The following is a 24522-nucleotide window of genomic DNA, read 5'->3' on the forward strand; positions in this document are numbered from 1 at the left end:
TGAATCCCCACCAGAGTCAATCTACCATGTATCTGTTCCTCTACCAGCATTCTCATATCCCAGGCTCAAGATGACGTGTTTCTCACCTCAAATTTGTGAAGTGCAGCAACCGAAGTAATCGGTGAAAGTGAGATGGTCATTTTAGTCCTGTCCCCAAGCAAATATATTTGTACAAATAGCACAGGACCAGAGCACAGCGTTTATCAGTCCTCATTAAAGGAGACTTACAAGTATATCAACAGTGGCTGCCTGTGGGAATCTTGCATTTTTGTTGGGTCTAGACGATGCTGTTGAGTCCCTCAAAGTAATTTCCATAAGCAGCCAGACAAGAGAAGGAAAAGGAAAGGAAAACAAAAGAAGAATGATTAGTTGTTATCATTTTGTGCTGCCGAATTAGAGTAACTGTGATCCATTCCCATGAAACCTGAAATTCATTTACATGAAACCTGCAATACATAGCCTGCAGATACCTTTCTCAGCAGGTCAGTCAAAACTGAAATTTATAACCTGAATTAATTTGTGACAAACATAACTTTAATAGCAACTGTTGTTGCACTTTCTGAACAGTGGACTTGGTAAAATATGTAGCAGGAGTTACTACTATGATTGTAGTGGTCATTTGACTGTAATGGTATTTTCTGATGGTGAACTTGAGTGAGCTATGCAGGTTAGCTGCTTTAAATGACTTCTTTGTGATCTCTCTTTGTCCATAACTTCAACAGCAAGCTTAAGTTTCAGAAGTGACATCCGGGTCCCCTTGTGTACACACGCAGGTACCCACACTCAAAATCTCTGTGTAAATGAAGTGAGTTGTTTGTTCCACAGGGTGAAAATGGAGAAGCCAGGATTTTCTCTGGTCTGTTCAAACGTGTGGTGATGGGAAGGGAAGCAATGAATAGTTATTTTATTTGCCCTTCAATGATGCTGCCTTTTGGTTGCTGGGATACTATCACAGTTGTGCCACTAGAATGCCCATGTCTCATAGAAGACTTCGATCCTCTTTTTCTTCAGCAGCAGTGGAAAGGTGGAATTGCTTTTGAACGCCAGCATACATGTTTCAGAAAATGAGATTTGTATACTATACTTTACCCACTACCCCGTCACCCTACGGCAGCAGCCCACATGCTGAGTATGTGTGGGTGTGGGCTGGACTCGATGATCTCCCGAGGTCCCTTCCAGCCCTGATGTCTATGAAAATATATATAAACTTTATGCAAATATTAAATACCTCCTCCTCACTGAGTTGCAGAGAGGTGTCAAAGCAGCACACTCCAAGCATTAGATCTGGTAAGAACATGGCTATTTTTATACATGGCCACTTATTGGGGTAGCTAGTCAGTATTTCACTGAAAAATGTTTTTAACACACATTTTTTACTTGGCCGTAGAGTTAATACAAAAATACAGCTTATTGAAATGTGTGTCCAGACATTTCCCTCATAAACCAGCTTCGCTGAGCAAAGTCTTTGCAGCCCATTGACTTGTTTCCCTCAGCACACTGAGGGACTGGTGTCCCCAAGACCATCTCATTCAGCAAGGCTTCAAAGCAAAAAATGTGATGTACTGACATTTCACTATCCTTGTACCTTTGTAGAGAAATACTCCCTTGATCTAGTCTCTTCACTGGCTATAAAGAGTTAGGCCTATTCATCTTTTTTGGGGTAGTAAGGAAGGCAGATGTCTACCTGTAACCGGGGGAAAGCTGTGCAGAAACCACAGCCTAAAGTGACTGCAGAGAAAGGTGAGTTCAGTGACAGGTATCTAAACCTCACTTTTGTAAAGGTCACAAAAGAAAAAAATTGCTTCAGATTATGGAGGGGGCACATCAGGAACATGGGGTTGGCTCTCCCTGGCTGTACAGCCAATGCTAGGAGCAGGGAGCAAGGACACAAAGTACAGAAACAATGCTGTGACTTCAAGCTCTAGGTTAGTGGAGAGGCTTATTGGGGTGTATAACCCACTTTGTATTTTTCTTTGACATTTCCAGATATTCAAGTATAGCCCATGAAAATTTCTTATCCATTTTGCCTTTCACGCACACAGAAAGTTTCCTTTGGCGCTTTTCCCTAACAATCAAAACTATTTCTTGTTTAACCAAGCTGTCCCCTCCCAGTTCCTGTCTGCTCCCTCTCAACTTGTGTCTTGTAGCCAAGTCATAAATCTGGATTTGTAGCCTCCTGATTGTTCCCAGGGCAGCAGACAGCAAGAGTGCAGGCCCAGGGTCCTGGCTTCCCTGAGGGCTTAGAGGAGAACTTGGCTTGTGAAGGGAAACAGATAAAATAACAGGAGTCTGAAAATGATCACCCAAGTAAAACTGGTTTGCAAATCTTTTCTACTTTTAAGTTGTCCCCTCATGTGCGAGCCCTCTAAACTCAGCTCTTTCCCATTCAGAAAAGGGGTGGGCCCTTGGGACCCAACTAATCAGATATTTTATTATTTGTATATTTTTAATATTTTAACTAGACTTTATTTTCCTTTCAGTGACTCATTTATGTGGCCAAAATATATAGAGAGGCCGAATGAGGTTAGATCTTGAGTTACTGTCACTGTCGGGGACCAGAAATCTCTTATGACCAGGTCAAACATTATTTTGGCCCTCAAACAGCTGCTAGAGGCATTGTAAAGCTAATGGAAAACAAACATAAACAGTATGAATGCTGGTTGGACCACCAGCTGCTCATCCCCCTGGTTGGCCCACCAGCTGCTCATCCCTCAGGCGCGGGAGGGGGTCCGGCTCTGACAAATAAAAAAGAATCGGGCCCCTTGTTGTAATGTGATGGAAAATTTGAAATGGTTTAATCTTAAGGGTTTTATTGTATGCCCCACCATTTCAATTTAGGGGGCATAGACTAAAACCTTGGGGGCTAAACCCCCATCACATATACAGGCACCCTAAAATGCTCCATTATTCCCCCTAAATTTTGTGTGTGGGACCTTACTGTTCTTTGCAATTCTAGATAGATTTGTTTTGGATATGCATTGCCTAGGACAGTGGCTCTTAATGCTTTTTAAACTTGAGGCACCCCTCCACGATTTTTCTGAATTGAGTGGCACCCCCTTTTAGAAACTAACTTCATTCATTTTCTTACTTCAGAAAAACAATGGAGCAATTCTTCTGTGGCAGAAACTCAGAAAGACTACAGCAGGTAACTTTTTTTGGCACTGCGGATTTCTATTTGAAATCTCTGGGTTTACCTTAAGAATCATGTGTAGGTGGCACCTAATGGTGCTAATATTGTATGGTGCCCCCCCCCCCACAATGCCTTTAAAAAGATCTCATATCACCATGGTTGAGCATCACAGCATTAGGACCAAATAGGAGTTCCAGCAGTAGGGCTGTATAGAGAGCTTCATGGGTCCAGTCACTGCCTTTCCCCCTGTAAGTTAGCACTGGCAGCAGCCATAGTATGGACCAGAGCCCTGATTTTAGTGCTCAGGAATGCAATGAAAGACAGTTGTTGGCAGCCTCTGCGTAGGTACTCAGACACAGAGATTCCCTAGTCCCACTCCCTTTTATATCAAGGGGCCCTGATGTCTGCATTTTGTGAATCTGTGGCTTGTCAAAATCTTTAGATACGTTATATTTAATGCCATATAGTGTAATAGTATTGCACCAGTTTTACCATTGGTGTAAATAAGTGAAAGTCCTTTGGCCCCATTTCTCCTTAAACGAGCAGTAAGAAAGTTATTTCCCCCTCAAAACATGGTGGGCTGCTGTGGTGGTCATGTGGCTAGAACCACTGCACCCAGCCAGGCTTTCCAGCTGAGAAGGTCACGTGGAATGCATTCAGGAAATGCCTGGAATAAAAAGAAAACCTGTCATTCTCCCTGTGTTTCTTTTATATTCTGGAGCTGCAGCAGGGATGGAACCAGACCAAATCATTATCTGTTTCAGTAGCAGCAAAGAGCTGTAAGTCTCTGGATGAATGCAGAAGAGCAATCAACAGGATGATGAAATGTCATTCAGTCAACTCTTAAAGAGCTGCAGATCAAAGCCATTAGCTATTAAAATTTGAAATTGGTTAACTGACGATGCATTAAGGCTCTTCATTCATCCTAGTTCCAGTTGGTTTTCATTCACAGGTTGGGAATGTTTGGTAGAATCAGCTTTTGTCTAGGGGCAAGTGTCATCAGCAGCACAGACGTTAGACAAAGAGCATCGCAGAAGGCAGGCAAGGCACTCTGGTAGGCCAGGTCTACACCAGAAAATAGCATCAATCCAGCTCTCATTGTAACTGTATGGATATGTGCCCTTAGGTCAGGGGTGGGCAAAACACGGCCTGTGGGGCCCCTAAAAATTTTAGAAAATTAATGTTTATCTGTCTTTGGTTCCTGTCAAAAATGACAGAAACCAGGGGCAGTAGGGCCCAGGGGAAGCCTGGTGAGCTTCCACTACAGCAGGGCCGGCCCGCCCCCCCAGCCAGAAGCTCCAGCAGGGCCTTCTTGCCTGGGACCACGTAGCTGCCCCTAGCCCAGAAACTCAGGTGGGGGGGTGCGGACAGAGGGCAGGGAAGGACCCCAGGGAAAAGCAGCTCCTCACCTGCCCCGTGGCCAGTGGCCATGGGGCGGGCAAGGGGCTGCTTTTCCCGTGCTCAGCACCAGCTTGTAACCTGCCCCTGCTGTCAGCCTGGGCCCCGCACCGGCTCCAGGCTTAGCCGCCAGGGCTGCGTACGGTGGCAGCAGCTGTGGCCCCCCACACTGGCCATGCTGGGCAGTGTTTGCTGCTGCTGCCCACCCAGAACAAGCATGATGGGCAGCCCAGAGGTGGTGGTGGCAAACACTGCCCAGTGTGGCAAGTGGGGAGGCCGCAGCTGCTGCTGCTGTGGTGCAGCCCCAATGGGGAAGCCTGGACCCGGTGCAGGGCCCAGGCTGGCAGCAGGGGCGGGTTACAAGCTAGTGCTGAATGCAGGAAAACCAGCCCCTCGCCTGTCCTGTGGGCGGCGCCCCAGCTGCAGCCGCTCACAGTCTGCATGGGGCTGCTTGTGCCTGCTCAGGACAGCCCCACATGGGCTGCAAGCAGCTGCAGCAGGGAGTGCCAGCCACAGGGTGGGGGAGGGGCTGCGTTTTCCTGTGCTCAGCACCAGCTTGTTCTCTGCCATGGAGCAGGGGGTTGGGGCTGCATGTTGTCCCCAGCCTGTACCGCAGGGCTGGGGGGACTGGAAGTGAGCGGGTGCACAGTGCCCACACTGGTGTCCTGGGGCCAGCGCCAGCAGGGCCCACAGTAGAGCGGCAGGAGTACAGGGGTCCCAAACTCACCTAGTGTTGTGGCAAATACTTAAATTGATTCTAATCTGCAGTGTAACCAAGGATCTGTCCTATCACTTGGCTATGTGTTTGTAGTCCCACTGTAACATCATAGTATTCTGCTCTCATTATGAGTCCTTTCATTCTAGGATCTCCAAATGCTTTACAACATGTACCTTGATTAGTAGGCCTGTGCAAAGTGGCTAGTATTCACTTCAGATTTGGATTTGGGCGGTTTGGGGGACAGTGATTTGATTCGGTGATTTGAATCACTGTCCTGTATCAATTTGGCTGAACCTGATTCAGAGATTTGGCTGCTGCCAAATCTCTGAATCAGCCAGGCCCATCCCCCACCCCTTTCCCAGCCCAGTAATGGCTACCCCAGCTCCTAGCACTTGTTTAAAAAAAGCCTCGACTCAGCGAGTGCTGCTGGGGCTGCGAGTGCTGATCCCTCTTCATGAGCCCCCCAACCTCCTCCTTGCTCCCCCAGCAGGCCATGGATGCCCCACCTGGGCCAGCTCCGAGCCTTTTAGGAAAAAACCCCAAAATGCAACCCCCTTCAGGGTGGGGGTTGGGCAGGCTCACATGGGTCCTCTCATGGCTCCTCCCCACTCTCCCAATCCGCTCTCCCCTGCCCCTAGTACTTACCAGCTGGGAGTCAGCTGCAGTTCCCTGCTGCTGCCTGAATCATTAAAGCTTGCCGAATCTTTTCTGAAGATGCAGAAAGCTTTGAATCGATTCAGACCTTTATATTGATCCCCTGATTAGATTCAGATTTGGAGATTCAGCCACCAAATCGGGCCAAATATCCTCTGAATTGAATCACCAGCCAAAGCGTCACACAGCCCTATTGATTAGGCCTCCTAACTAGGACTACATGGCTCATCTGTGACTGATACTATATTTGATGCATTTTGCTTTTCTTAGTGAGCTGCTCCTGAGCAATTTATGATATGGTTGGTTTTGTTTCATAGTTTCAAAATTACCAAATAATATTTGGTCTGGAGATTGCAACAAACAGCACAAGAACAAAAGCTGGAAAAGTGAATGTTATGCTGTTCTGGGTCAGCTTTGTGGTATAAGCCAACAAGACATAACCCGCATATTATGCAATTTGAAAGAGAAGGCTTGCAGAGCCCTCATAGCAAAAAGTGTTTTCTATTGCACAGGCTTTAAACTTGACTTTAAATCCTTTCTGGATGGTATGTGAACAGGAGAATGAGCTGTGATAGGAAAGAATTTTTCAAAGCCTGTTTTGCTGCTTATAACAGAAGCATCTCCTGAGATTGCATGTGGTTTTTGGCAAGTAACATCCAAGTCGGGTGGTTTGGGCCATTTATTACTTTGAGATTCTTGGCTTTCTCTAAGATGCCATTAACAAAATCATCTTTGTGGCCGAAAAGTAACGATCACGTTGTTCCATTGCCCAATAGAATAGATCAGTCAAAGGAGGAAACCAGCTGTTCAAATGTGCTGCAATCTGTTTATAGCAGTCTCCAGAACCCAGAGAGCCTGACTTTAGAGGCTTTTCAAGGTATGGGTGATTTGAACAGGGCTAATTTAGAACTAGGAGGCATGAACTGCTGTTGGGCCTAGCTCGGTGAAAGACGTATGGGTGTAAGCCCGTTGTGCCCCTGAGAGCCAAAGATCCCTGGCAGATCCTCTGGTGGACCCTAACCCCCAGCAGAGGGTGGGCGGCAGTTAGTGGTAGGTGGCAGCTGAGCAGACCTGAGGAGGGCAATGCTTCCCCACTTCCTACTTAGCCCAGCGTCTCAGGGAGCTGCTTGAACAGAGCATGCAAACAGGTGCGCTCTGGGCCTGGTGTGCGAGTTAGCATGGGAGTTTGCATGGAAGGGCATGTGGTAAGGGCACGAAGCTCTAGGCAGTGAGTCTGAAAACTCAGGTACTCTGTAATAGCCTAGTCTATACTGTACAATGGTGGGACATGCTATACCCTGAAGATTCCTGCCTCTCCCCCTGCTGGAGCCCCCTCCCTTTGCACCACTGAGGCCTCCCCCAGACAGAGCCCATGGTTCCATCCTCCACCCAGACAGAGCCTGTGGCTGCAGGCTGGGGGCTGCCTGGCATAGCTGCCAGCCACTGGGAATGGGGGCAAGGGCACCCCTGTTTGTGGGGTATGCTCCCTAGTGAGGTCTCTGGAGTGCCAGGTGAGGGAGCTCCAGGCAGAAGTGAGCAGGCTTTGTACCTTCAGGGCTTGTGAGCAGGAGATCAATGATTACTACCAGGTCCTTCACCAGAACAACATAGAGGGAAGAGAAGAGCACAGAAGCCCATCAGCAGGAAGAAGGACAACAATGAAACACACCTGGAGTCCCATCTTGGAGCTGCCTGGAAGATGGTTGTTTCTGGCCCCAAGGCACACAGAGCCAAGGTTACTCCTCCCCTGGAACTGCGAAATAGGTATGCACTTCTTACAGTGCCTGCAGAGTTGTCAGCAGAAGCACCGACTCTGGAGGAAAGAAGGCAGCCAGCCCCCACCAAAGAAGAGATACAAGATAGTCTTGATGGGTGACTCCCTCCTGAGGGGGACTGAGGGAGCAATCTGCTGCCCCAACCCCCTAACCCATGAGGTCTGCTGCCTTCCAGGGATGTGGCTGAAAAGATCCCAAAACTTGTTTGGCCCTCCGACCACTACCCCATGCTCCTCATTCATGTGGGCATGAGTGACATGGCCAGGAACAATGCTGGCTGGGTCATAAGGGACTATAGGGCTTTGGGGGCTGGGCTCAAGGGGGTGGGGGCATAGGTAGCTTTCTTCTTGGTCCCTCCAGTTGCAGGTAAGGGTACAGGAGGAACAGATGCATAAAAGAAGTAAGCAGAAGACTTTGGCAACGGTGCTACTGTGAGGGCTTCAGCTTCTCTGACCATGGCATGCACCTCAGGTACTGCGGCCTGTTGGGAAGAGATGGCATCCACTTCACACCAAAGGGGAAAAAGCTTTTCTCAGCTAGAATGGTGGACCTCCTAGATAGGGCTTTAAACTGAGATCACCAGGGGATGGGCCATTAATTACTAGCACAAGCTGGAGAAATGGCAACCTCAAAACCAGCATCCCAGTGGACAATAAGAAGCATTCTCCCACACTGGCCAATAGACAGGTTATTCCACAGCTCATCAGAAAGCCTAGGGCCTTCAATGGCAGGCTTAGCTGTTTGTACACTAATGCCAGAAGCATGGGAAACAAGCAGGCAGAACTGGCCCCCCTATTAACCAATAAGCAATATGATCTCATAGGGATCATGGAGACCTGGTGGGACCACAGGGTCCAAAGTTGACTGGACCATAGGCATAGGGGGATACACCCTATACAGGAGGGATTGTGTTGGGAAGAAGGGCAGAGGAGTTGCTCTCTATGTGAAGGAACATTACCTCTCCCTAGAAGTGAAGATTGGAAATGAAGAAGGGGGACTTGAGACCCTCTGGGTCAAGATATGGAGTAAGCATGGAGAAGGGATTTGACTGTAGGAGTTTATTACAGACCTCCAAACCAAGAGGACCAGCTTGACCAGGAATTCTCTGGAGAACTGGCAGAGGCTGCATGGTTTTGGAGCATGGTTGTCATGGGTGACTTCACCTACCTAGACACCTCATGGGATGAGCACTCAGTCAGATCTGATTACTCACAAAGCTTCCTCACTTGTGTTGAGGAGCTCTACCTAACTCAAGGAATCTATGGGCCAACCAAGGACAAGGTTCTCTTAGACTTGGTTCTGGCCAAAGAGGATGAACTAGTGAGCAACCTGAGGATCAAAGGGAAACTGGGCAACAGTGACCATGAGATGATCATCTGCTCCATCCACCATAAGTCAGAGAAATCAGCCAGTATGGTAGAAATCCTTGATTTTAGGAAGGCTGACTTCCACAAACTTAGGAGATTGGTTGGCGAGGCACTGTGGGACCATGGTCTGATGAGGAAGGGAGTACAAGGTAAGTGGTTGTTCCTCAAGGAAGTGATCCTAAAAGCTCAAAGGAAGTCTATTCCCTTCATAAGAAAGGCAGCAAAAAGGCTGGGAGATCCTTTTGGCTCAACAGGGAAGTCATGGACCTCCTGAAATTAAACTGAGAAGCCTACAAGTGATGGAAGTCAGGAATAACTACTAAAGAGGAGTACTCAGCAAGAGCCTGCACCTGTAGGGAGCAGATCAGGACAGCAAAAGCACAATCCAAATACAAATTTGCAACTGGAATCAAGGACCACAAAAAGCCCTTCTTTAGATGTACAGCAAGTAGGAGAAAAAATAAAGGAAGCATAGGGCCCCTGACGAATGAAATGGGACAACTGATAACTGACCCTCAGGATAAAACTGACCTCCTGAATGAATACTTCACATCGGTATTCCATCAGTCCATGGGTATTAGCCTACTTGACAGGATACAGGATGATCGTGGTAGGGGTGACCACCGTCCCACAGTTGGTATAGATCTTGTGAAGGAACACCTACAAAGGCTTAATATCTACAAGTCAGCAGGACTGGATGAGCTACACCTGAGAATGCTAAAAGAACTGTCTGATGTCATCATGTGACCTATGGCAAAGTTATTTGAAGACTCATGTTGCTTGGGAGAGGTCCGAGAAGACTGGAAGAAGGCCAACATGGTGTCTATCTTTAAGAAATGGCGAAAGGAGGACCTGGGAAATTACAGGCCAATTAGTTTGATCCCAATCTCTGGTAAAATCATGGAGAAAATGATCAAAGAATCCATTAAAGATAGGGTAACAGAAGGCAGTATTCTAAAGGATAGCCAATATGGCTTCAATTACAGGCAGGTCATGCCAGACCAACCTCATTTCCTTCTATGACCAGGTAACTTGCCACTTGGATAGGCGAAATAATGTTGATGTCATATGCTTGGACTTCAGAAAGGCCTTTGACTTGGTGTCCCATGATGTCCTCATGATAAAACTGGGAAAATGTGGCCTTGACTACTTTACGGTCCGGTGGCTAGGTAATTGGCTCCAAGGTAGCACCTGGAGATTACTGATTGACAGAACTGAGTCATCATGGTGGAATGTGGCCAGTGGCATCCCTCAGTGTTCAGTACTTGGATCAGTACTTTTCAACATGTTTATCAATAATTTAGATTTGGGTATTAAAAGTGAACTACCAAAATTCACTGAGGACACCAAAATATGGGATAGCGTGGTCACGCTTGAAGAAAGGCTGGCATTACAGCCGACCTGGACAAGTTCACAAAGTGAACAGACCTCAACCTGATGTTGTTTAATACAGAGAAAGGTAAAGTGGTCCATCTGGGGAGAAATAATGCACAACACACTTACAGACTCGGCAGTGCAATGCTTGCTAGCACAACAACTGAATGAGACGTGGGTGTTGTGATAGACAACAAAATGAATACGAACCACCAATACGATGCTGTAGCTGGCAGAGCTAATCAGTAGGGCTGTGTGAAGCTTTGGTCCCTGATTCAATTTGGCGGAGATTCGGCCTGATTCGGTGGCCAAATCTCCAAATCCGAATTGAATCAGGAGACCCTTTCATCTCTCTGAATTGAATTGGAACTCTCCGAATCAATTTGGAGAGATTCAGAAAGATTCGGCAATTCAGACATAGACACAGCTTTAAACGTTTTTTCTATGTACCTCGAGATAACAGGCGGCTTGTGAATGCTGTGATGCTAGGGCAGATGGAGTGTCTCACAGGAGTACAGGGGTGCAGTGGCGGGAGTCCCCAGTGCTCCCGGCAGCAGACCTGAAAGTGGACCATAGTATCATATTTGGTAGGGTTGGAAGGGACCTGAGCAGATCATCAAGCCTTACCCCCTGCCTTGCAGGAAAGAGTATTGGGGTCAAATGACCCTCACAAAGTGATTGTCTAGCCTTGTCTTAAAGACCCCCAGGGTAGGAGCCAGCACCACTTTGCTTGGAAGTTGGTTCCAGATCCTAGCCACCCTGACCGTGAGGTAGTGCCTCCTGATGTCTAGCCTGAATCTACCCTCTGCCAGCTTGTGACTGTTATTTGTAGTTACTCCTGGTAGTGCTTGGGGGGAACAGGGACTCCCCCAATGCCTGCTGGTCCCCTATGACTACTTTGTAACTGGGCACTAGATCCCCACTCAGCCTTCTCTTGTAGAGGCTGGACAGGTTCAGGTCCCTTAACCTCTCCTCATAGGGCCTGCCCTGCTGCCCCCTGATCATGCAAGTGGTCCTCCTCTGGACCCTCTCCATGTTGTCCACATCCTTCTTGAAGTACGGCACTCCTGGTCCACTTCTGGGCCTGCCGGGGAGTGCGCCCCTCCCCAGATCTTGGCAACGGTGGCTTCTAAGGGGGCACCTGGGGTCCCCCCATGGCCAATCACCAAGTCAGAGGGGCGGGGGGTGCTTCCCAGCAGACCTGGAAGTGGACTGAAAGTGCTTCTGGTCCACTTCTGGGGCTGCTGGCGAGTGTGCTGGGGACCCCTCTGCGCTCCTGTGGGATGCTCCGTGCACCCCAGCATCGCAGCGTTCATGAGCTGCCTGGTACCTTGAGGTATGTAGGAAAAACATTTAAAGCTGTGTCTATGGCCAAATCGTTGGTTCTCCGAATCAGCATCGAATCTTCAGATTTGGATTCAGCTGAAAAGAATCAGGGGCCGTGATCCGAATCAACAGATCAAATCACTGTCCCTGATTCCGGTGGAATCTGAATCCAAATTGAATATGGCCTGTTTTGCACACCCCTACTAATCAAACACTGGCACACATCTACCAAGGTATCTCGAGCAGGGCTAAGGATGTCATCCTCCCTCTCTACTTGGCCTTGGTGAGACTGCAGCTGAAGTACTGTGTCCAGTTCTGGGCGTTGCACTTTAGGAAGGATGTGGAGAAACTCGAGAGAGTCCAAGGGGGACCACGCTTATGATTAGAGGCCTAGAGAGCATGTCATATGAGGAGAGGCTGAAAGGCGTGGGACTGTTCAGCATGGAGAAGAGAAGAGTCAGAGAGGACTTGGTGGCAGCCTATAAGTATATCAGCGGTATACATCAATGCCTTAGGAAGCATCTATTCACCAAGGCACCCCAGGGGAGGACAGGAAATAATGGGCACAAACTGGTTGAACATTGCTTCAGGCTAGATGTAAGGAAAAACTTCTTTACAAGTCGAGTGCCGAGGGTTTGGAACAGGCCCCCTCCAGAGGTGGTACAGTACCCTTCAATACCCAAGGAAACAGATTCATTGCAACCTAAGAAAAAACCAGTATAGCAGGCTAATGCTGAACCAGGACCAATGCATGACTAGCTGTTGGTGAAACTGAATCTTTGTGATGTCACTACAGCTGTAGAAACCAAGAGTCAACACAGCGAACATGAAATATGGCAACAAAAGAGCAGGAAAAGTTGAGTGAGGAGGCAACATCAAGTCTGGCAGGGTCATCATCACAATAGCTTAACTGACAGAAGAACACTTTACGGGCCTGGGTACAGCTCTATCGTCAATCTGCAAAGATGACTCAGGAAGTTGACTGGCTATGCAACCAGGCAGGCATGTGTCAAGTAGACCTCTCTACAAACCTGAAGGACCAGGACCACAAGGTGATCTCTTTTGTTGATGTCCCCAGCCTCAGATCCAAAAGCAAAGAAAGATGCAAGCCAACATCTCTGAATATTCAACTGAACTTGGTCTAACAAATAAGGAGGAACAGGAGGTCATCATAATAAAAGACTATGAGAAGCAAGATCATTCTAAGACTGAAGGAGCAGTTTGTCTTTTTAAATATGGTTCAGCTGATGAACTTAGCATTGTGATCTGGCTCAACACTGACCTTCAGAAATATACAGTTGGATTCCAACAGGCACCGGCTCCTTCAGATAATCCACAAAAATGCAGACAAGACCCTTAGCTACCATCTCCCAGGGCATCTCACGAGAGGATAACTCAGGGACTACTAATGGTGAAATGCCTTCTTAAAGCCCTAGCGGGAGAAGATAAGGGACAATCCTGGTCTCAAAGTCTAGTATTTATAGTGTAAAAAGTATTTCAGTGTAAAAAGCCCGAAAATCTGAAGCCATGAAGGTAACAGGAATGAACTCAAATGCTCCTTTTCCCTTGTCTCTTCCAGAGCCGTGCATTTCACCTTTCATTGCTGTAAACTGCATAGCTTGAGATTTTGGGTCCTGGAACCCTGTTTTAAGTGGAGCGAATGCTAAACTTGACTTATCCATTGAGCAGTGCTTTTCTGAAGTTTGCACAAAGATGATTGAGATTTGCATCCTTCTTTTTCCTTCAAGAAAACCTTGAGAAAAACTATCCTTTCTGCATGTAAATGATGAGGATCTGAAGAAGCTTCCTCTGCTAGATGAAAAATGGACAAGAAGGGCTACAGCATGAGGGATATTCTCCAGGAAGTAATGAGGTACTTTGGAAACCAATAAATTGATGCTGCTGTGGGAAACATGACTTTCTGTGGACTGATGGACTGGATGCTTAATAATCTCCAAGGAAGTGCCAACTCCTTCTTCCTCTCAAGACACTTAGACCCAGCCAAAGTGCCCAAACCAGCTCTCTATTGGAGCAAAAATCAAACGTTTGCGGGTGTAGTGCTGCATTGAATTCAATATGCTGTCATACACAAGCTGGGCAAGATCATCAATTAAAAAAAATTATATAGAAAGGGCTACTTTATTAAGCATTTCATCAGAGTTTAAAAAAAGTAACTAAGCAACTAATAGTTAGAGGAGTGTACTCCATCCATGTCTAGGCAAGGCCTGAATCTGTCCTTGTTGCAGCAGAGAAGCCCTAAAGCAGGGATGTACACTTCCCCCTTCATCCAGGGTCACCTGCCAGGTGCACTGCCCAGAGGAAGGCTGCCACCAGTAGGATCAGCTCTGGCCAGACATGAGCTCTCAACACTTTTGCAAGGGGGAGACTGGACTATGCATGCAGATGTATACACAGATTAGTGAATTGATGTACAGCAAAGGCACGGGACTCTGTGTGGCTTTTCACAGCTATTTTCATTGAACAAAGTGGTCTACTAAAAATGATGTCAAGGGCTGTATGTTGTGCATCCCTGTCCCAAAACTTTTTTTCCATGCTGCCTATGAGTCTGCATAGTATAAATATCTCCTCTGAAGCAGACACAAACCCAGAAAACTGCAGAACTGGCTTCCAGGTCATCCCTTAGAGCTTAGATACTAGACATCTGGGCCTTGTCTCTCCAGGGGCAAACTGTTGTAGATGCGACCTAGAGAAACTGCCCAGGAATGGATTAACCTGCCTGGCACTCTCCATCCCTCTGGCTGTGGGGAATGGAAGGTGTAGTGGTGCAGCTCTGCAGATTATTTCTAACATTGCTGGCAACTTCCTCCTGCTGCAGGGCACTTAGTAGTGATGTTGCATTTTCATAGGTGCCCTGGGAAGGGAGGGCCAGGTTCTGCTGTTGTCTGTATAGTAGCAGGGAAGAGTAGGAAAGGAGAAGGACTTTGTTGGAGTGTGAGGCCCGTTTTAAATACATTAAAAACCTCCTCACCTCAATTTAATGTAATTTGTTTATCTGTCTACACTTTAAAAGGGCATAATTCATGAAAACATATCAAGTGTTTTGCCAAATCAGTAATTATTTATATAATAGGGCACAACCTACAACATATTTCTGAACAGAAACACAGTAGTAGCTCTGAAGTACAGTAGCTCAAAAAGCATTTAAATCATAGATTCATAGAGACGAATCATTCCTATCCAAACCATTCTATACAAATCCACTGTCTAATCTATTAGCAAAACTACACACTAAACCCTGACACACCACAAGATACAACTTCCTAATCTGCCACAGGTAGAGCAGGACCATGGCAGCCAACATCCTGCTGCTGCAAAGATTATTTAAAAAAAGTCTCGAGAGATGCAAGGAGGAGAGCCACACTTTTTTTTTTTATTTGTGGCATTCCAAAAGGACTTTATTTGTGGTCCAGCCTTATCAGTATTTTCATTTAATTTATTCTTTCTCCATGAAATACTCACCCAGTCACACAACAGACAATTGTGCCTCATGAAACGTAAAAGTAAACAATGATTGTTCTCAACAGCTATTCTTTCTACCAGTGGACCTTTTGGTTGTACTTTCCAGGTGGTCTGTCTTTAGCCCCACAGTGCTATCTAGGAAGCCAACTTCCAACACCTTCTCCCTGCAATATGTTCTGGAGAAGCTGGTATCCAGTTTCAGTGGCTCATGCCCCAAGGTGTCCAGTCCTTGCTTGCTGTGCTGTGAGACTTGCAGAAAGCTACTTCATATTGATGCAATGATTCCCATATGGAATAGAAAATACTGGTGTAAGAAAGCTTTACACTGGTATGTCTAGGTCCACATTAGATGTCCTGGGATGTCTAGTGGTTAGCTGTGTTAGTCTCTAAGGTGTAACTCTGCCTTATCTTCTGCCTGACTTCAGACTAATTAGTTGAGAGAGGTCTGACCTTTCGTAGACAACAACCAACTTTTCTATACATGAGGTCTCCCTCAGGATCTTGATGGACTGCTATTCTTCTACTATGGCTTCTTCAGGATCTAGAAACTGGTTTCACTGACCCAGACTATGGAAAATGCCAATAAGGAAGACTTCCTCATGGAACTGCTTCTAAGAAACACCTACCCTTAGTGTACAGAGGATAGAAGTCCCATTCTTACAAGGGTTTGGCTCCTCTTGTCAGCCATGCATTGAAGCTCAACTATGCACTCCAGGAGGTGAAAGCCATTCTATAATCCCAATATTATTTTCTTATCTCAAGCAAGTCCTGTTGGACCCACTTCTAAACTCTGTCATTAGGTCCTGTCCCACTAACACCCGCCAGCTTCCCCCCTTCAATTCAGTAGGCTGTTGGCTGCCTGTAAACATCTGTATGTACTCAGGCTCAATACTATTCACTTCTTTACTCTTGTGTTCTAATGTAACACCAAGCACTAGGATTTCCTGCCACTCGTGGATGATGAAGATCCTGGTTAAACAGTCTTTACTTCAGCTTGGTTCTACCAGTTATAAACTGGAGGGCTTTGCATGGTGCCTGGATAGACTTGTTACTGGCTTTCGGCATTTCCCAATGTCCTGAGGTTCTGTCCGCCATCGCCCCTTACAAGTTCATCTTGGATTCCCAACCTGAGGCCCCACAAATTTACAAGACTGGCAGGAAGGTTCACTAACAGCATATGAGGAAGAAACTTCCTGATCTCAGTTCATCTCCAATTCTGGCCCAACTCGCAATAGCCCAGAATTGTAACTGAAGAGAAAACCCAGTTTGATCTTTTCAGAATCCAGTTGGAGCATGCCCACTATAGACACGATCTGCCAGAAGTTTGCTGTGGAGCTCTGCCCCAAAGACATCCATCTTCTCCAGAGATCCAGGATGGGTGATATTTTATAAAGGGGAGTGTAATAAAAGTAAATCGGATGGAAAAAGGGAAAATATTTTGCAGGGAGAAATTCTTAACTGGTAGAGAGGTTCATCAAACAATAAAAAAAATATTTTCCATATATGACTGCTATGATTGTATAATTTTTCAATACTCTACTAGTAAGAGCTTCATAAAAGTTTGCATGGGCCAGGTTTTACATCTCATTTGCACTACTACTGTGTTTTTATTGGTTTTATTTCAAGAGTTAAAGGGGAAAAGGAAAAAACAGGCAGATTCTGTATTTGTAAAACTGAAAGAAAAAGGGGGAGCAATGGGGAAAAAGCAGAAGACAGAAAAAGTGCCAAAGGAAGAGAAACAGAAGTTTCTCAAACCTAAAGGTGTTTTGTTTTTTTTACCATTACAGGCTGTTGGTGAGCTATTCTTTGTTTTATTGCTATTTGACAGATGACACTGTAAAATGATCAAACTCTTTCTGCCAAACTCGCTCTTCTAACCAGAAGCTAATAACTTTGTGCTAATCTATCATTACATTAAGGTGTCACTTCATTTGGGTGTTTCTCGTGATTCACATTTTGAAAAAGCTGGGCAGCCGAAGTTCCAAGTCCCTTGCAGCAGGTTCTGGGTTGAGGCAGCTAGGGACATGGAACAATTACCAAAGCAGCTCAGCTCCCAAAAGGGAGACATATCAAGTATCCTCTTGTCCAGCATACAGAGGGTCTTGCACAAGGCTGGGTTCAATATAGAAGACAGGTCCAGCAAAAAAACCCAGAGCTTTAAGTATATTTCTGCCAGTGAATATAAGCCCTCCAAACAGGCCTTAGCCAAGCAGCCCAATTCAGCCATGGAACAGTTTGACAATATAGATCAGGTCAACAAGCAATTTATTGACCAACTGGTAGAATCTGTGATGAAGATGTGTCTCTTCATGGCCAAAGACAGTGGCACTGACTTAGCTATAGCTGACTTGTCAGAGGGACCCAATGCATTTGGTCCCTCATCTGCAAAAATTTAAACCATGACCAGGAAAGCTTCAAAATCAAAACAGAATAGAAACCACTTGCAGGTTCATCTTCAAGTTCTCAAGTGATAGTACTAACCACAGTGCCAACAGCAGCTCACAAATAAAGAATCATAGAATCACAGAAAGTTAGGGACCTCAGGAGATAATCTAGTCCAACCCCCTGCTCAAAGCAGGACCATCCCCAACTAAATCATTCTAGCCAGGACTTTGTCTAGTTGGGTCTTAAAAACCTCCAAGGATGGAGATTCCACCACTTCTCTAGGTAACTTGTTCCAGTGTTTCACCATCTTCCTAGTGAGAGAGTTTTTTTCCTAATATTCAGCCTAAACCTCCCTTGCTGCAACTTAAGACCGACCATTGCTCCTTGTTCTCTCATATGTCACCACTGAGAACAGCCCATCCTCTTTGGAACCAGCCTACAGGTAGCTAAAGGCTGTTATTAAATCCCCCCCTCAGTCTTCTCTTCTCCAAACTAAATAAGCCCAGTTCTCTCAGCTTTTTCTCATAAATCATGTGCCCCTGCCCCTGAACCATTTTCGTTGCTCTCTGTTGGACTCTTTCCAACTTGTCCACATCCTTTCTATGGTGGGGGGACCAAAACTGGGCACAGTACTCCACATGTGGCTTCACCAGTTTAGACAGAGGAGAATAATTACTTCCCTCGATCTGCTGGCAACGCTTCTATTACTACAGCCCAGTATGCTGTTAGCTTTCTTGACAACAAGGGCACAGTGCTGGCTCATATCCAGTTTACTGTCCATTGTAACCTGCAGGTCCTTTTCTGCAGAACTGCTGCTTAGGCAGTCAGTCCCCAAGCTGTAGCAGTCCATCATCCTAAGGGCAGGACTTTGCAGTTGTCTTCGTTGAGTCTCATGAGATATATTTTGGCTCAATCCTCCAATTTGTCTAGGTAACTCTGAATCCTAACCCTACCCTCCAGTGTATCTACTTCATTCCCAGCTTGGTGTCATCTGCAAACTTGCTGAGGGTACAATCCATCCCATTTTCCAGATTGTTAATGAAGATATATTGAACAAAACTAGCCCCAGGACCAACCCCTGGGGCGCTCCACTTGATACTAATTGCCAATTGATCCATTGATTACTACCCATTGAGTCTGACAATCCAGCCAGCTTTCTATCCACCTTACAATCCATTCATCCAACCCATACTTCCTGAGCTTGCTTGCAAGAATGCTGTGGGAGACTGTATCAAAAGCCTTACTGAAGTTAAGATATATTATGTCCACTGCTTTCTGCACATCCACAGAGCCAGTTCTCTCTCATTACAGAAGGCCATCACGTTGGCCTTGGTAAATCCATGCTGAATGTTCCTAGTCACCACCTTCTCCTCCAAGCAGGGCTGTCCCTAGGCGGGGATGAATCAGGATGACCGCCTTGGGCCCTGTGCTTTCAGGGGCCTGCAGAGTTGGGCGGAGCAGCGCAGCAATGCCACACTGCCACTGGCGTCACGTCCAGCCACTCAGCCCCCCAGCCACAGAATCTGCTGCCGAATCCAGCGTGTCCGGCCACTTGCTACCCCCCGCAAATCCATTGCCGGCTTCCTCGCGTCCGGGGGAGGGGCCCCGCACAGACTGATTTGCCCCAGCCCCCGCACCCTGCTTGGGTTGTCTCTGCCTCCAAGTACTTAGAAATGGATTCTTTAAGGACCTGCTCCCTGATTTTTTTGCAGTCTGAGGTGAGGCTGACTGGTCTGTAGTTCCCTAGATCCTCCTTCTTTTCTTTCTTTAAAATGGGCACTATATCTGCCCTTTTCCAATCATTCGGGACCTCTTGCAATAGCCTCTACTTTTCAAAGACGATAGCCAGTGGCTCTGCAATCACATTAGCCAACTCCCTCAGCACCCTCAGATACATTGCGTCTGACCCCCTGGATCTGTACATGTCCAGCTTTTCTAAACAGTCCCTAACCTGTTCTTTCACCACTGTCACCTGTTCACCTCCTCCCCAAACTGTGATGCCAGGTGCAGTAGTCTGGTAGTTGACCTTGCCTGTGAAGACTTGAGGTAAAAAAAGCATTGATTACTTCAGCCTTTTCTTCATCATCTGTCACTAGGTTCCCCACCCCCTTTCAGTATGGGACCCACACTTTCCCTGACCTTCCTCTTGTTGCTGACATATTTGTAGAAACCCTTCTTGTTACCCTTCACATCCCCTGCTAGCTGCAACTCCAATTGCACTTTGGTCTTCCTGACTTAATCCCTGCATGGGTCAGCAATATTCTTGTACTCTTCCTGAGTTGTTTGTCTAAGTTTTCTCTTCTTGTAAGCTTTCTTTTGTGTTTAGTCTCACCAGAGAGATCTCTGCTAAGCCAAGCTGGTTCCTTACCACATTTTCTATTCTTCCTGCACGTCGGGATGGCTTGTCTCTGCTCCCCTTGTAAGGTTTCTTTAAAATACAACCAGCTCTCCTGGGCTCCTTTCTTCCTCAGACTGTCCTCCCAGGGGTTATGCCCATCAGTTCCCTGAAGGAGTCAAAGCCTGCTTTTTTGAACTCCAGGGTCTGTACTCTGGACTTCAGAAGTGCAGAGCTTCAGGCTATGCTCCAGCGGATGGTTGCTGTTCAATATGCTCAACCTGTCATTTATGCATGGAAATAACAAGAATCTGAAGAAGCTTTCTCTGCTAGCTTCAGCATGGGGGATATTCTCCAGGTAACGAGGTGTTCTGAAAAACAACAGATTGATCCCGGTTTGGGAAATGTAATTCCCTGTGGACTGATGGACTGGATGCCTATTAACTTCCAAGGAAGTGCCAACTCCTCTTCCCTCTCAAGTCTCTTTGACCCAGTCAAAGGGCCCAAATCAGTTCACTACTGGAGCAACAAATGAACACACTTGCAGCTGACAGCTCTTCATTGAATTCAGTAGGCTGTCATTTGGACTTCTCTTTTGCAAAACCTTACAGATTACCTCTGAGAATAAAGGGAAGCATGTAGATTCAATCACTTTAAGAAAGTTTTTGAACAATGTAAAGACAAATGCCTTCTTGATCCAATTTTTTAAAAAGTTTCTTGCTTAAAGGGATGCTGGGCATGTTCTCTTTTGCCAGAACAGAACCTCAGCTCATCACCTGAGAACTAAAGGAAACACTTGCTGTCCCAGGTGTGTCAAACTCATCAGGTCCCAGGGGCCAGATGAGAGTCACGGGACTGGTGTGCGGGGCAGATTTCACTTTGCTAAGATTGACTCCTCAAACATGGTGTGAGTGGAGACTGGGTTTGTTTTATCTGGTGCTTGTCTGCCTACTTGTTTATTTCCAAATGCTTGTTACTGAGTTTTATGAATTGTTCCCACTTAGTCACTGAACCTGCCTCCTATGATGAGGATGTCAAGGACTGGTTTCTGCCTCGTACAATAACTTATTCATCTCAAACATCTGAATGGTTTCCATGGGAACTTGGGAGCTCAGCTCCCTTTAGAATGGGAAATTTTTATTTACATTCTGTGGATAAATATTGCTCCCGACTATCACAGGGAGCGGACTTTGCACCTGTACCAGAGTATTAGCTCAAGTTCCTCATGATACTAGGGTCACCCCTCTCTTTAAGGGGTATAGGACATAGGGCCAGAGCAATTTCATTTAGGTATCACACCCTCCAGATTATAAAGGCCACAAAATGGCTCAACTGAGGGAGAGTTGCAGGTGAGATGCTGGGGATCTACTATAAGATCTTGAAAAAGGATAGAAAGGAGCAGGGGGAGGGGAGGATCTCCTTTCAGTAGCAGGACAGGCAAAGAAAAACCCTCTGTAGGCCCATAGTAGGCATAGGTTTGGTTTTGATATTTCGCCACTGGCTTAAGATGAAGAATAAAACTGGGCTCCAAAAGAGTTTGGGCATAGCAGCATGTCCCTCGTGGGCTGGGTAAATGGGCTTCCAGTGCATATGTCTACACTCAGGTTAGCTTAACGCAAATGAAAGCAGGAACACTGTGAAACAGCACTTCAGCTGCTGTGTCCGCAGTAACATTGGACTCACTTGTGCGGGTTGCATGGTTCTCTGTGTTGCAGTAAGCAAGCTGCTCTGTCATTATCATTATGGGATAACTTGCCTGTCCTTTCTGGGCACATAGTGGAAGGAGAGCTGTGGGTGGCACTGGGGGACTGGCAATGTGTAGGTGCAACGAGCCAGCATTCATGTTTTAGGGCTGGTATGGTATATTAGCAGCGGATGAGTTGTGTTTTATCTTGCACCCTTCTTAGGACAGGCGGCGTGGTTAGAATCCCACTGCACTCAAGTGAAGGGCTTTAGGTGCAGACAGGAGTCGTGTTAGGGGGACTGCCTGACTTATAACTCCCAGTAATTTTGCGGTGCAGCCAGGCCCACTCCACTTACTCTGTGAAGACAGCTGGACTTCATTTACTCCATAAATCCTTTTATCCTCTAATGGATCACAAAACAGCCAATGGAGATTTAATTTTTGTTCCCAGTTGTAATGACACAATCACAGGACTGTTTCTGGCCTACCTACCTTAATCTTGATAGTTAAAATCCCATCTGTATGGGAGGTGTGTGAAGAGTAAGATTTCATGTACAGTTTACCTGTGATATTTAGGGACTCCTGTGTCAAAAGCTTGGGTGTGATAGGGGCTAGCAGGATTTTAAAAATGCAGTTCTAAATTCATAGGGCCAAGTCCATCCTGTTTAGGGCTCATCTCAGCTCTGACCATCAATAGGAGTAGGAAGTAAAGTTGTAAACGAATTTAGGACTCACAAAATTAACTGGAGTTCATGCACCTCATTACTTTCATTTCATAGTTTTTTCCTTCCTCCAAACATGATGAGATATGCTAAAAATCCTCCAGCTCCAGGTCAGCCTCTGCTTTCCTTTTTCATGTCCTTGTGACAAGGTAATCAGCAGAATTTGCAGATTTGTTGGAATCTGGCAGGGCTGCACTATGAGCACTTCAGCCATGGCCTCAACCTTGCAACCCCTGTGCTATCAACCATGTACTATGTACATGGAAGTGATTTTTCAACTTCTTTTCTTTGTCATAAGGCTACAGAAATAGACTTTGTGGGGCACTTCCCCCATAAATTTCATGTTTACCAAAGAAATGGGGAGTGGCAATGGTGGCCTCCCATCTCACCTAAAAATGAGAAACCTGTGGGTTAGGGTTAGCTCCCCCTTCTCTCTCAGGCTCTGAGGGCATAGCTTGTGGCCCATGCAAACTCCATTATTTCATTATGCTGTCTGCCTCCATCTCTGATCCTCTCCCGTTGTCTCTTGTGCTTGCCTCTTTTTGCACAAACATTTTTACATTTGGACGTATTCAAGTCAGCCGGCCCGGATGATCTCCACCCTAGAGTTCTAAAGGAACTGGCCAAGGTCATTGCAAGTCCCCTGGCACAACTTTATGAGCACTCGTGGTGCCCTGGTGAGGTACCGGAGGACTGGAAGAGGGCCAACATGGTCCCCATCTTCAAAAAAGGCAGGAAGGAGGACCCAGGAAACTATAGGCCGGTTAGTCTCACCTCGATCCTAGGCAAGCTGTTCGAGAAAATTATGCTGGCACACATCCAGGAGGGGCCAGCAGGGGACGGCATGCTTAGGGGCAACCAGCATGGGTTCATCAGTGGCAGGTCCTGTCAGACCAACCTGGTGGCCTTTTACGATCAGATCACCAGATCGTTAGACGCAGGGGTAGCAGTGGATATAATCTTCCTGGACTTCCGGAAGGTTTTTGACACTGTCTCTCACCCTGTTCTCATTAAGAAACTGGGGGGCTGTGGTGTCAACACCCACGCAGTCAAATGGGTCACCAACTGGCTGGAGGGCCGCACCCAGAGGGTGGTAGTGGATGGGTCCTTCTCAACCTGGAAGGACGTGGGCAGTGGGGTTCCCCAGGGCTCGGTCCTCGGGCCTGCGCTGTTCAACATCTTCATCAGTGACTTGGATGAAGGGGTAAAAAGCACCCTGTTCAAATTTGCTGATGACACTAAGATATGGGGGGACATGGGTACATTGGAAGGATGCAACAGGCTACAATCAGACCTAGACAGGTTACAAGGGTGGGCGGACAAGAATAGGATGGGCTTCAACACAGACAAGTGCAAGGTGATGCACCTCGGGAGGAACAACCGGCACCATACGTACAGGCTGGGGAACTCCCCTCTTGTCAGCACGGAGGCGGAAAGGGATCTGGGGGTCATCATTGACTCCAAGATGAACATGGGCTGGCAGTGTGGGGAGGCAGTCAGGAAGGCCAACCGCACCTTGGCGTGCATCCACAGATGCATCTCGAGCAGGTCCAAGGAGGTGATCCCCCCCTCTATGCGGCACTGGTCAGGCCGCAGCTGGAGTACAGCTCTGGGCACCACACTTCAAGAGGGATGTTGACAGCATGGAGAGGGTCTAGAGGAGGGCCACTCATATGATCAGGGGACAGCAGGGCAGGCCCTATGAGGACAGGCTGCGGGACCTGAACCTGTTCAGCCTCCAAAAGAGAAGGCTGAGGGGGGATCTTGTGGCCTGTTATAAACTAGTCAGGGGGGATCAGCAGGCACTGGGGAGGTCACTGTTTCCCCGAGCACCGCCAGGAGTGACCAGGAATAACGGTCACAAGCTGGCAGAGGGTAGTTTTAGGTTAGATATCAGGAGGCGCTACTCCACAGTCAGGGCAGCTAGGGTCTGGAACCAGCTTCCAGGAGAAGTGGTGCTGTCTCCTACCCTGGGGGTGTTTAAGAGGAGGTTAGATGCACATCTTGCTGGGGTCATTTGACCCCAGTACTCTTTCCTGCCATGGCAGGGGGTCGGACTAGATGATCTGCTCAGGTCCCTTCCGACCCTAGAAACTATGAAACTATGAAACATTTGAATTTCTGTGTTGAGCTCACTCTCTACTCTATTTATCACTGTCTTGTCTAAGCAGAAT

The 24522-nt window shown here is 46.9% G+C and overlaps 1 pseudogene; it reads left to right on the plus strand.

Annotated features, from left to right (window-relative positions):
• Window positions 1-8815: 8815 nt before the first annotated feature.
• LOC149858871 (A-kinase anchor protein 4-like) lies at window positions 8816-17731 on the plus strand (annotated as a pseudogene).
• Window positions 17732-24522: the final 6791 nt, after the last annotated feature.

This window comes from Crocodylus siamensis, chromosome 8, assembly GCF_052110815.1.
Source record: "Crocodylus siamensis isolate JL-2025a chromosome 8, ASM5211081v1, whole genome shotgun sequence".
NCBI lineage: Eukaryota > Metazoa > Chordata > Crocodylia > Crocodylidae > Crocodylus > Crocodylus siamensis.